The sequence below is a fragment of the Phocoena sinus genome, chromosome 17 (assembly GCF_008692025.1).
Source record: "Phocoena sinus isolate mPhoSin1 chromosome 17, mPhoSin1.pri, whole genome shotgun sequence".
Classification (NCBI taxonomy): Eukaryota; Metazoa; Chordata; class Mammalia; order Artiodactyla; family Phocoenidae; genus Phocoena; species Phocoena sinus.
This window is the reverse complement of record NC_045779.1, coordinates 16,237,714-16,248,669: the sequence shown is the minus strand read 5'-3', so window position 1 is coordinate 16,248,669 and position 10,956 is coordinate 16,237,714. Positions and strand designations below refer to the sequence as shown.

The window sequence follows — 10,956 nt, the reverse complement described above, 5'->3', positions numbered from 1 at the left end:
AGTTTCCGGGTCTGCCTACATATAAACATCCAACAGTCAGGATCAAAAATCAGTCTTTGTGTAGATTTCCAATTATCTCCTGTGTGTTGGTTTTATCTTCCAATCTATAATCTGTGGTCTTTGAAGGTGAAGGATTAGGTCTCATTGTTCTGACTAGAGCTTCATAGTACTTACTACAAGTCAACAGATACTCGATGACTGATAGAAACAACAGCAAAGCGTGTGAATCTAGCTGATTCTGAAAGAGCCTGTACCATAATACCCGTATTCATGCCCTGCTTTATACTTTCTGAGGGCCTTTTGCTTACATTATCTCATTTGATGTGAATAATTGAGTGGGGGTGGGAAAGGGATTTCATATGAGAGGGAGAGAGAAGTGCTAACATTTGAAGGCTCACTGGAGGCCGATGAGTCCTTATAAGAGCAAATCATCAAAGTATTTGCATATCTTTCGCTGCTTGTGATTGGATCCTAATCAAGTGAGAGGAAGTTCCCAAAGAAGGAGTAGCTCAGATTACCGGCCTGTAATGGATGCTTCACCCAATGCTGAAATACCTTACGCGTTGAATCAAGAGTCTCTCTGGCCCCTGTTAAGTCACAGATACAAAAGAACTTTGGGGTGACAGAAACTTTCCCCTAACCTCCCAAAGGGTTCCTTGATGCCAAGGAAGACAAAACATTTAGTAGCGAGGATACTGGGCTAGACGTGGACGTTTCGTCCAGGCCCCCATGCACAATTCTGGGGAATCCACTTACCGCTCTTTGCCTCGGTTTCCCTAGCTCTAAGAACAGTACATAATTTTAAGACCACTTGCAAAATTGTTTGATTTCTGATGTTTTGATAAGTTTCAGTCTGACGGCTTATTGCTTTATATCCTCCCCACACCACCAGGAAAAAAAAAAATCACTGTGTCACTCCACCCACCTTTCCTTCGGGGCCACCTCCTGCACACCTATCTCCCCCGCGTTAACAGAGCAAACGCTACCACCCTGTGCCTCAGTGGAAACACTGCGAGGGCCCAGGCGGCGGAGCCACCCCTCGGGGCGTGGGCACCAGGCCCAGGCTCCAGCTCGGGCGCCGAGGGGAGTCGGGGCCCAGGGAGGGGGGCGGGGAAGGGCGGGGAAGGGGGTACTGGGAAGACCGGGGGTGCCGAGAAGAGGGCTCCCCTCGCCAGCGCCGGCCACCGCGTCGCTGCGCACTCAGAGCCGCGCCAAGGGCGCCCCGCGACCCGGAGGCACAGGCGCATTTCCGAAGGAAAGAAAGAAAAGAGCTTCGACTGGCTAGAATTTCTGGAAGCCAGAGCCGTTTGGGCCCTAAACACCGACACAGAACCCCTCTTAGCGCTGCCCCGGCCTCTCCGTTACCCATTTTCGGTTTGGTTTTGGAAGAACCGGTTCCTCGGCCCCGCGTCGCCGAAGCTGTGACCCAAGTAAGTCCAGCCGCCGGCCCCCAGTCGCTGGTCACCCTCCCCTCGCGCGCTCCCTTCCCACCTTCGCCCCCGGCGGCCGCGCTCCCGCCCCTGCCCCGGGCCGCCCGGCCGGCTCTGGCCTCCAGTGGGGTTGCGATGACCGGGAGACTTTGTTGTGAAACGAAATCTGACCCTTGGGCGCCGAGGCCGCGGCCGAGAGCCCGGGACCGTGACGCTCGCGGCCCCAACCGGGCCAGGAGGGGCGGGGGCGGCGGAGGGGGCGCAGGCGGCGCGGCGCCCCGACCCCCCCACCCCCCCCCCCCACCCCCGCCGACGATCGCGCGCGCGCACGCAGCGCCCGCTCCGCGGCCCGTCTGCCGTCTCCTCGGCCGCCTCCTCGGCGTGGGCACCGCCGCCAGGTACGCGGAGCCACCTGGAAGGACGCGGCGGCGCGCGCGCAATAATGGGGACGCGCGTCGGGAGAGCAGTGAGGGGACGCCGGCGTCGCCCCCGGCCCCGCGGCATCAGGGCGCTGCACGTGGAGGGATGTGTCTAGGGTCGGTGGGTTTTCCTTGAGGGAGGTGATGACTGATGGGGACGGAAGTGGGGGGCGTCATCTTGGCCTCATTTGCTGTTGTGATTGCCGTCTTGGACGTGTGCTTGCGTTTGAAGCTCCAGTGGTAGGAAATATTCGGGGAGTAGGCTGAACAAACGAATATTTATATTTAGTGCTTTCTGGCCCCCGGAGTCCCTTCTTTTGGCCCAAAGTGGGTTGTTTGGTCCAATTAACAGAGACCGGTTAGAAGAAGTAGCAGATGAATTGGAGGAGGTCAACGACGGCGAGGCATTATTATTATTCTAAGAATAATTAGGAAAGCAAGGAAAAATAAACAGAATCTCTGCTTTAACTGTGGTGAGAATAATGCAAACGGTATAAACAACTTTCATTGTTTCCTTCATGTTAAGATCCACCCAAGTTTTTTGTTCTGGAAGCCAGACTGACTAACGCTAGCTAGGTAAGTCATCTCATAAAACTCAACGCTTCTTGAAAACATTTGGGTAGGAGAAGGACTCAAACCTGTCAAGAAATGTGAGTGGATTATATATTCAAAAGAATCAGTGGCGACTGTCAGCACAGAGGATCCCAGCTAGGAGTGGGAAGTGCAAGGCTACTGGAGGAGCACTGTCTCTGTGGAGGCCAAGGAAGGCATTCTTCCATCCTGTTCAGAGACCTTAGTACCCTAAGAATCCTCTGTCTCTAGTCAGAGCTGCTCATTCAGCCAACACTGGGAAACGTGCCATGTACCAAACATCTTGTTACATGGATTCAAATGGTTTCTGCCCTGAAGGAGTGGTCTGGTAGACAGTTGTGACCTAAAATGACTAGTGCTCAGATGGGGAAACACAGATGGACTGGGCTTCCCGGAAGCAGGGCTGGATGGGCCTTGAAGGCTGTGTAGCAATCTGGGTGGAAGGTGCATCCTCCAGGCAGAGAGCTGTTGGCACCAAGGGCATCTGGAAGTGGTCTGGTGTAGCTGCAGATGAGCAGGAGAGACCTGGGACGCAGGACAGATGTGTAGGGACTGTAGCTGGGGACAGATTGGAAAGGACTTCCATGTCAGACCAAACAGACTAAATCAGACTTGTTCCCTATTTGGAAGAGAGCAAAAGCTAACAAGTTTCACAATTTGGAACATGTGAAGAAAGCCTTGGGGAGAAGGCAGAGGAAAGTGTTAATGAAGATGTTACAAAATAAGAAGTATAAAAAAATGATTAGTGGGATTGTGTAGCCTATAAAAAAGTCAAAATGTTCACAAAAGGTAATTAAACAGAGGGAACACAACAAGAGCAATATTGTTTTACTAATTGTTATCTTAGTAACCTGAAATGCAGCTCTGAAAAGTGTCCAGTCATCCTATTCCATGATAATTTTTGAACATAAAAACTAGAGACGATTAAGCATATTGCATTATAGTTTTATGACCTTTCATCCTTTACAAAATGATTGTTATCATCCACTCACACATTCATTGAGCATGTATTATGTGTAAGACGCATTATCAATCTTCTCTATCCCATTAGATGGTATTGATGTCATTGCGTAGATGAAGAAACGAGCTCAGAGACGTTCATTAATTTTTCCAAGATTGCAGAGCTGATGAGTGCTCGTTACTGACTTAAATCCCTACCCAGCTTCCCCGAGTTTTCCGTAGTCCTTTCCTCTACCCTTGGACGCATTGGGACTAGCCGTAGGGGGCCTTCTCTCCTTTATCATTTCTGTCAGTGACTTGAAAGAAGGAAACTAAGGGAATGGTTTTGAGGTTGGCATATTATACAAAGCCGAATGGATGCCTCGGGTCGTTTGCAGAAGCGTTTGTGTATCCCTAAGCTCAGTAAGTGCCAGTGGTGTTTGGATCCAGAGGCCACTGATCACAGACATGTCCTGTGGAGGGGGATCAGAAAGTTAAGTAACTTGTTTCTAAAAGGATGAGTAATTAAATTTTGAGCCTAGAGAGGAGATCTGATTGTAATTTTAGGAAATGTCATCGAAATCTTCAGATGTTTCAGGGATTATTTTGTATCAGGGGCATATTAAAATACATCTGTGCTTGTGCAGAAGAAAAATGGACCCTAGAAGAGAGGGTTTTGATGGGTCTGTTTCGGCTCAGTAGAAGGGAAAACCTCGTAAAGGTTAAACCTTCCAGCTGTAGACCAAATGGCTTGCCAAGTTGGTGAATTTCTGTCCCCAGAAGCGTTCATGCAGGAGCAGGTTGGCTATCAGTCAAAGAGGTTTCGGGTGATTCCTGCCCTAGATGGAATTTGGATTCTACAACTTCCTTCTGTGGCTCCATCACAACATCCCATACCATGTGTATTGCCATCACATTGTACCACCCAGTAGCTGTTTTCTTAATGAATTAAGGGGAGAGAACTTTCTTAAACTTTTCAAGTTTCGCTGTAATGTAAGTTGTCCTTTTATTTATTTATTTATTTTTTGCGGTAGGCGGGCCTCTCACTGTCGTGGCCTCTCCCGTTGCGGAGCACAGGCTCCGGAGGCGCAGGCTCAGCGGCCATGGCTCACGGGCCCAGCCGCCGCGGCATGTGGCATCTTCCCAGACCGGGGCACGAACCCGTGTTCCCTGCATCGGCAGGCAGACTCTCAACCACTGCGCCACCAGGGAAGCCCTGTCCTTTGATTTTAAGAAAAGAGTGAAATCCAAAGAAATCCTGAGTCAGCGCCTCTTTTCTGACAGCTTAATGCTTCCTGCATTACCGTCTTTATTTTCGGTGTTTTGGCCTCTGAGACTGCAGCCCTGCAGTCTTATTCTGCATCGAGCAATCCTTACTCTGGTCGAGACGCAACTAAAAATAAGAGTCAGCATCCAGGAAATGAGGACATTGCTTTGCTAATCTTTGCTTGTGATTGTCAAAGGTAAAGGAGCAGGGAGGCATTTATTCTCCAGTTCCTCCTAAACTACACATGTAATCTTCATGCATTCTAAGGTCTAATGAGGAACGTGGGTCCCCTGTAGTAAATACGTTACCTAATGAGCTGAATATTGAAGTCTCTGCCTCTATCCGTGGTTCAAATTGCCTTTGAATTTTAGCAGTGAAAGAAAAAGAAATGTCAGAATCTGAGAAATATGTTTTCACCTTATTTTTATGAATAAAACTGCTTTTTCTTGACAGCTGAACTTATTGTGGGTTAAACAGTCAAGCAGGAATAAATGTCACGTGCATCAGAGAGGAGTGTTGGTGGGTGAACACCAGCACTGACATCATGTTTGACTTGGAGGGGCAAGAACTTATCATCTCCAATGAAGAAGGCAGTCACTCTCAAAACCGTTTGTTAATGGTACTGGGGGAAAAAAGATGTTGACAATTGTTAGGAAATATGAACTGTGGCACATTAAAATTGGGATTGACATATATACACTAATATGTATAAAATAGATAACTAGTAAGAACCTGCTGTATAAAAAAATAAAGTAAAATTTAAAAAATCAACTTTATGAAGTGTATAGTTCAGTGAATTTTGACAATTATGTACACCCATGTAACCACGACCTTCAAGATACAGAACACTTCTAAAGTTCCCTCATGCCGCCCCATAGTCCAATCCCTCCCCACGCCCATCTCCGTCCCTGGCTCCAAGCAATATCCTGCTTTCCATCCCTGTGGATGAGGTTTGTGATGTTTTATTAGCATCTTCAGAGGCATTCGATGGTAGAGCTTTCTATGTAAAAGCAAAGGAGTAGATATTTCAGATCCCCTTTTCTTTTGAATAAAGTAAGAAAATTCATCATTTAGATATAGCTGTTTGGACAGTAGCGAGCAACCACTGAATGGAACCAGTTTCGTTTGCTACCAGTTATGCAAGAGCATAAGTTATTTTAAAAGGACAACTATAGGGCTTCCCTGGTGGCGCAGTGGTTGAGAGTCCGCCTGCCGATGCAGGGGACGTGGGTTCGTGCCCCGGTCCGGGAAGATCCCACATGCCGCGGAGCGGCTGGGCCGGTGAGTCATGGCCGCTGAGCCTGCGCGTCCGGAGCCTGTGCTCCGCAACGGGAGAGGCCACAACAGTAAGAGGCCCGCGTACCGCAAAAAAAAAAAAAAAAAAAAAAAGTACAACTATAGTTGTGGGAAACTGAGAAACAATTTCTGTGATACATTGTGGCCTAGCAATGCCCCAAATTCAGTAGCTGCAGCAGAATTAATATGCCAGCCTGGTGAAGTTTTAGGTGAATTTATCACGTGTGATTACGTTTTAGATTTTTCTCTTAGATGCCTGAATTTCCTTATTACATGTAAGATATATAGGCCTGTAGTTCTCGGGCATTGTGCTATTATAGCACACCCATGTTTCTCAAATCCACCTCGGGCGTGCCATCAGTCGTCATCCGCGGGCAGCACTGACTCTTTCCGTGCTTCAGTAGAAATTATTTTCTGACAATGGCTGTCAGACTCAACCGACTAAGTCACGTGACATGGTGATTTACCTTGCTCAAGATAAGAGGGGAAAATGATTAGAACAGTGGCAAAAGATCCCATGTTCACTGGAATGCATTTTCACCATTTTGTTTAAAGACTTTTTCTTTTTTTTTTCAGATTTTTACAAATTGAAACATAGTTGATATAATGTTGTGTTAGTTTCAGGTGTACAGCAAAATGATTCTGTTATATGTACATGTATATCTATCTTTTTTCAGATTCTTTTCCCCTATAGGTTGTTAGAAAATACCGAGTATAGCTCCCCGTTTTGACTTTTTGTCTTCAGTCTATGAGAGCAGATTCCATTCAAAGAGCCGTGTTCAGCAAAAGAAAGAGCAGTTGACGAGTGTGTGATAACCATGCTTACACTTATCAGCACGGTGATCGCCTACGCCAGTGATTTAGTTAAGGCTTTCAAATGTCCTGCCATGGTCTTTGGTATTCAAAAGTTTTCCATGAACACAAAAATTCTGTAACCTCTGATATAGGGAGGTTCATGAATGTTGTCAAGTTCCTTTGTAGCAACTTTATTTGACTATATTAAAATACGAAATCTATGTTTCATCCTTCCACTAGGGCCAGTGTTGTATGAGAGAAAAATCTGCATGAGTGAATTTGACTTCACTTTAAAAGAATTACTAGTTTTAGCTATCATACCTCTTGATCCTGTAATTAGATTGTTTGGAATTTATCCTTAAAGAAATAAGTTAAAAGAAGGAAAAAACTTGTTGAGTAAAGATATTCAAGTGTTATATGCTATAGTGAAAGAGTGGGAAAAAAACCTCCAAATATCCCACTTTATAGGAATATCTCCCTGATGGAATATTACATGGGCATTAAAAATGATAAGGATACAGACTGTAAGATACTTATGAAATGATGTTAAGAGAAACCAGAAAAACACATGCATGAGGATTTGCTCTGATTATATCTACGTAAAACTATGTACACATACAGACAAGTTGGGTTGATGGAATTACAGGTGTGTTTCTTTAGAGTTTTCTTTATATTGTTAATGTAGAAAGTACTACATTGAAATAATGTGTAGGTCTAATGCTCTTGAAAACATCGTTTGAATTCAACTTTAGTTACTGAATAAACACATGTCATCATTTTCCTAATTAATGTCAGCTCATTGGGTTGCCTTACGTTCTTCCTCTGAAGACAGAAGGAACTTGCATATGGTGGAAACAGAAATCTGATCATATTTATTCAGAAGTTCCATAAAGAATGGATGGGCTTCATACTTAAAACTTTAAAACGGCAGTGCCAGTAAATCAGTGGAAAAGCTATAAAAGCAAATTGGTGTCGACATTTATTTCTATAGAAACTACATCTCCAGCTGTAGAAGACTTTCACCAGTGTAAAGAGCTGAACTTGTTTTTCGATAATAGCTTCCGTGGTTGGGATGTGGTCCTTACAACAATTGGAAAGAGAATCTAGCTTCTGAATCTGACTCACCTGGGCGTGCTCAACCTCTGTTTTCCTCGATATAACCGTATTTCTTAGGAAGGTGAGGAAAGCAGAGGCCACCTTCAGCCACAGCTGCTTATGGCTTCTGAAGCCATGGAATAGTGAGTTGAAGAAGTCTCTGGAGGTCATTTATCCAATGGTTCATTTCACTGCAGGCTTCTGTTTGTAAATTTTCTTAAAGACCCCTTGATTTGATATGTTTATTCAATCTGCAGTTGTAGTCTTCTGGGGACATACTTCAGAATAGCCCTTTTCTTTTCTACAAAGCAATGTTCAACCACTAGTTTCCTTCTGCCTCTCAGGAATGTTAGAAAACTCAACACTTGGTGAGAAGGCAAAGATGAAAGTGATGGTGTGTTGTAATGAAAATACTCTTTCATCCAAGGAGCCACAAGTTATTAACAGTGTCTGATGGGTCTCTGGTTCATTAGAGATGATTTATGTGTCATCTAAACTGTAACCCATTTTTCAAACCCAGCAGGAAAAATTAAAATATACGTGATGTATAAAGTTTTTAAAAAGATTGTTTTCTTCCCAATCATATCAATCCTCACCTCCAGCCCCACCTTGTTTTTCTTCAATCTAGAAAGTCTGTTCCATGCACCTGCCTAGAGCCTTTTTCTGCCTGCTTCACGCCTCTGTCGCTTGCACACTTATCCCAACTTCTCTTCTCCCAGTCTTTTGATCTGACAATAGATGGGATGTTTGTGATGAGCTAGAACTAAAGTAAAAGTAACAAATGTTTACAGGTAAGATGAGGTGCAGTTGCTTATTTGTTCAACTGCCTGATTTTAGCCAATGGGTGGAAAAGAATAGGAAGTGTGTATGTGGGGTGGTGAAAATGGATTTCCAGAATCCGGAAAGCTTGAGGTTCAAAGCTCTTGAGTACTTTTTTAAAGTAACAAGTGCTGTTTGTAGAATTGGGGAGAAAAATTGTCATCCTGGGGAGAGTTTAAATTATAGCAGGAATGCACGGAATAGATGTGTTGTCTCGTATATGTTAACGTTTTTGTATTTAGAACTATTTTGTATTTTAACAGTAAGCTTGTTAGTTGCAGTGGGGCATAAAATATCATTTCCAAATACGCGTCACTGAACTCTATAGGCATCATTGTAATGCCATCACCCGGGGTGCAATTTCATAATGCCTCTGAGCCCCCAAAGGGGATTTTGTGTGATTGCAAGATTTGTCAGATTGTCATGTTGTTTTGGTGTTTTCTGTAGAGTCTGTTTTATCAGTGTATAAATCTAACTTTTTTTACCATTGTGTATTCGCTGGTATGTCTACACTAATTTCAGCCCCTTCCCAGCCCACTCCCCCAAGAGTGCAAAATGAAGTTCCTAAGGCTTCTATTAATCTTGTGTCAGAAGAGTCTTTGTAGTAAAGTTCACTCTTCCATGGTGTTTCAACAGTCCATGGGATTGGGACCGAAGAAGGCATAGTTCCCTCAGGTGTTGGAAAGATCATTTCAAACAGAGCCAGTACTTCCTGTTTCCTCCTTGTCCGGGATGCCTCCCACTGTCCTTCTTGCCACCTGCCCGCTTCTGCTAGCGGCAGATGCCAAGATGGGCCTATGGCCTGGGGCTGTGAATGCAAGTCAAGAGTTCTAGGTGCCCCTTCCCTGTCACCTGTGGGCTTTGGTGGCCTTGGAAGGGGTTGCTTACCACTGTCTGTCCTGGAAGAGCATCTTCTTTAGGTGGCCTCATGCAACTAGCAAATATGAAATATGTGCCCAGCTGTACAGCTTTTTCTCACTGTTTTGTTCAGTTGGTCTTTTCTTCCTCCTTAAGTGGTTAGTGAAACCCATTCCGAGAAGAGGCTTCCAGGCTTTTGCTCTATGCTCAGAGTGGATAACTGACTCTGGAGTGTTGAATTTGGGTGGCAGAGCCCCAGGATGTGTCTCAGTCCCTTTTCTCTTTATTAGGGAACTCGCACTTGAGTGGCTAATAGAAAGGTGGCCTTCCATTGTGTACAACTCCAACCCACCCCCTACTTCTGGAGGGTACCAAAGAGTTGACTCAGGAGTGCGTAAATAAAGGGTTTCGTCTTTGGAGATAGATGCACAAGTGGGTAATTAACCCAATTCCCTGCTTTGGCGTGGTGAGTGCTGGGGATGGGCGTATGGATGGGTAACCGCCACCAGGCTTATGGCATCCAGACATGTGGGGGTACTTTTGATATCAAGACACCTCCTGCCGGTACTGCCCCACGGATCTCCTGAAACAAATTTCATGTCACCGATCCTTCCATCAATGTGCACCTACCCACACCAACACCGTCCTATACCTAGATCAGCCTCCTTGGACATTCTTCTACTCCTTTTTTTTCTAGGAACCACTCCTTGGTTTAAACAAAGTCCCTTTGAAGTTCACCTCTAAGTACTCTATAGGTCTATATAGTTTTATGAATAGCTGCTCCCTATGTACATAATGTGTAGGTAGGCAGGTAGGTAGATAGATATGAACCAATTAACCTGTTTCTGCTTGAGCCCGTTTCTTAGGGTATTTGAACAAATATTGACGACCTAAAATTCGATGAATCATTTTTAAGTTGACTGAATGATAGCACCACCATTTAACCGCCCATCTAATTCTAGCTCAGAGTTTCCATGTATTCAAAAATTGTCATGTATCGGTAATATTCATTCATTCACTCATTCAGAATATTTAATGAATGCCATATGTGACCAGAACAAGAGAGTAAGGCATGGTCCTAGCCCTCATGGAGCTACGGTCTAGTGGGGGGACAGGTAGAGAAATAATGAGATAAGAGCTATAATGGGGGCAGGCTTATTTATAAACCATGAAAGATCAAGTCCAACAAGGGAATTAAGGGTTTACCAGAGCCAGGCTCCTAGATATCAGTAGACCCAGTCATGGCATATATTTCATGGTTTGGATTGACATGTAGAAATCTGGAAACAACTATGCTGATTTAGCGAGCGGGAGGATTTGTAAATAAAGTCCATGGGTCTCTGTGATTTTGTGATTTCTGAGTGGTAGTCGTCCTTAGTGGAGACATCTACCTGAACTAGATGAATGCTGACTGTTTGGCTTCTCAGTAATCTCGGTCTTTTCTTTT

The 10,956-nt window shown here is 44.9% G+C and overlaps 1 protein-coding gene across 2 annotated transcripts in view; it reads left to right on the top strand.

The window, feature by feature from the left end:
* Window positions 1-1,209: 1,209 nt before the first annotated feature.
* EYA1 (EYA transcriptional coactivator and phosphatase 1) overlaps window positions 1,210-10,956 on the top strand; it is a 330,392-nt gene continuing 320,645 nt past the window's right edge. For both annotated transcript variants that reach the window (XM_032609853.1, XM_032609847.1), the window contains exon 1: window positions 1,210-1,430. The gene's annotated coding sequence lies outside the window, so the exon portion shown is untranslated. The remainder of the gene's footprint in view (window positions 1,431-10,956) is intronic.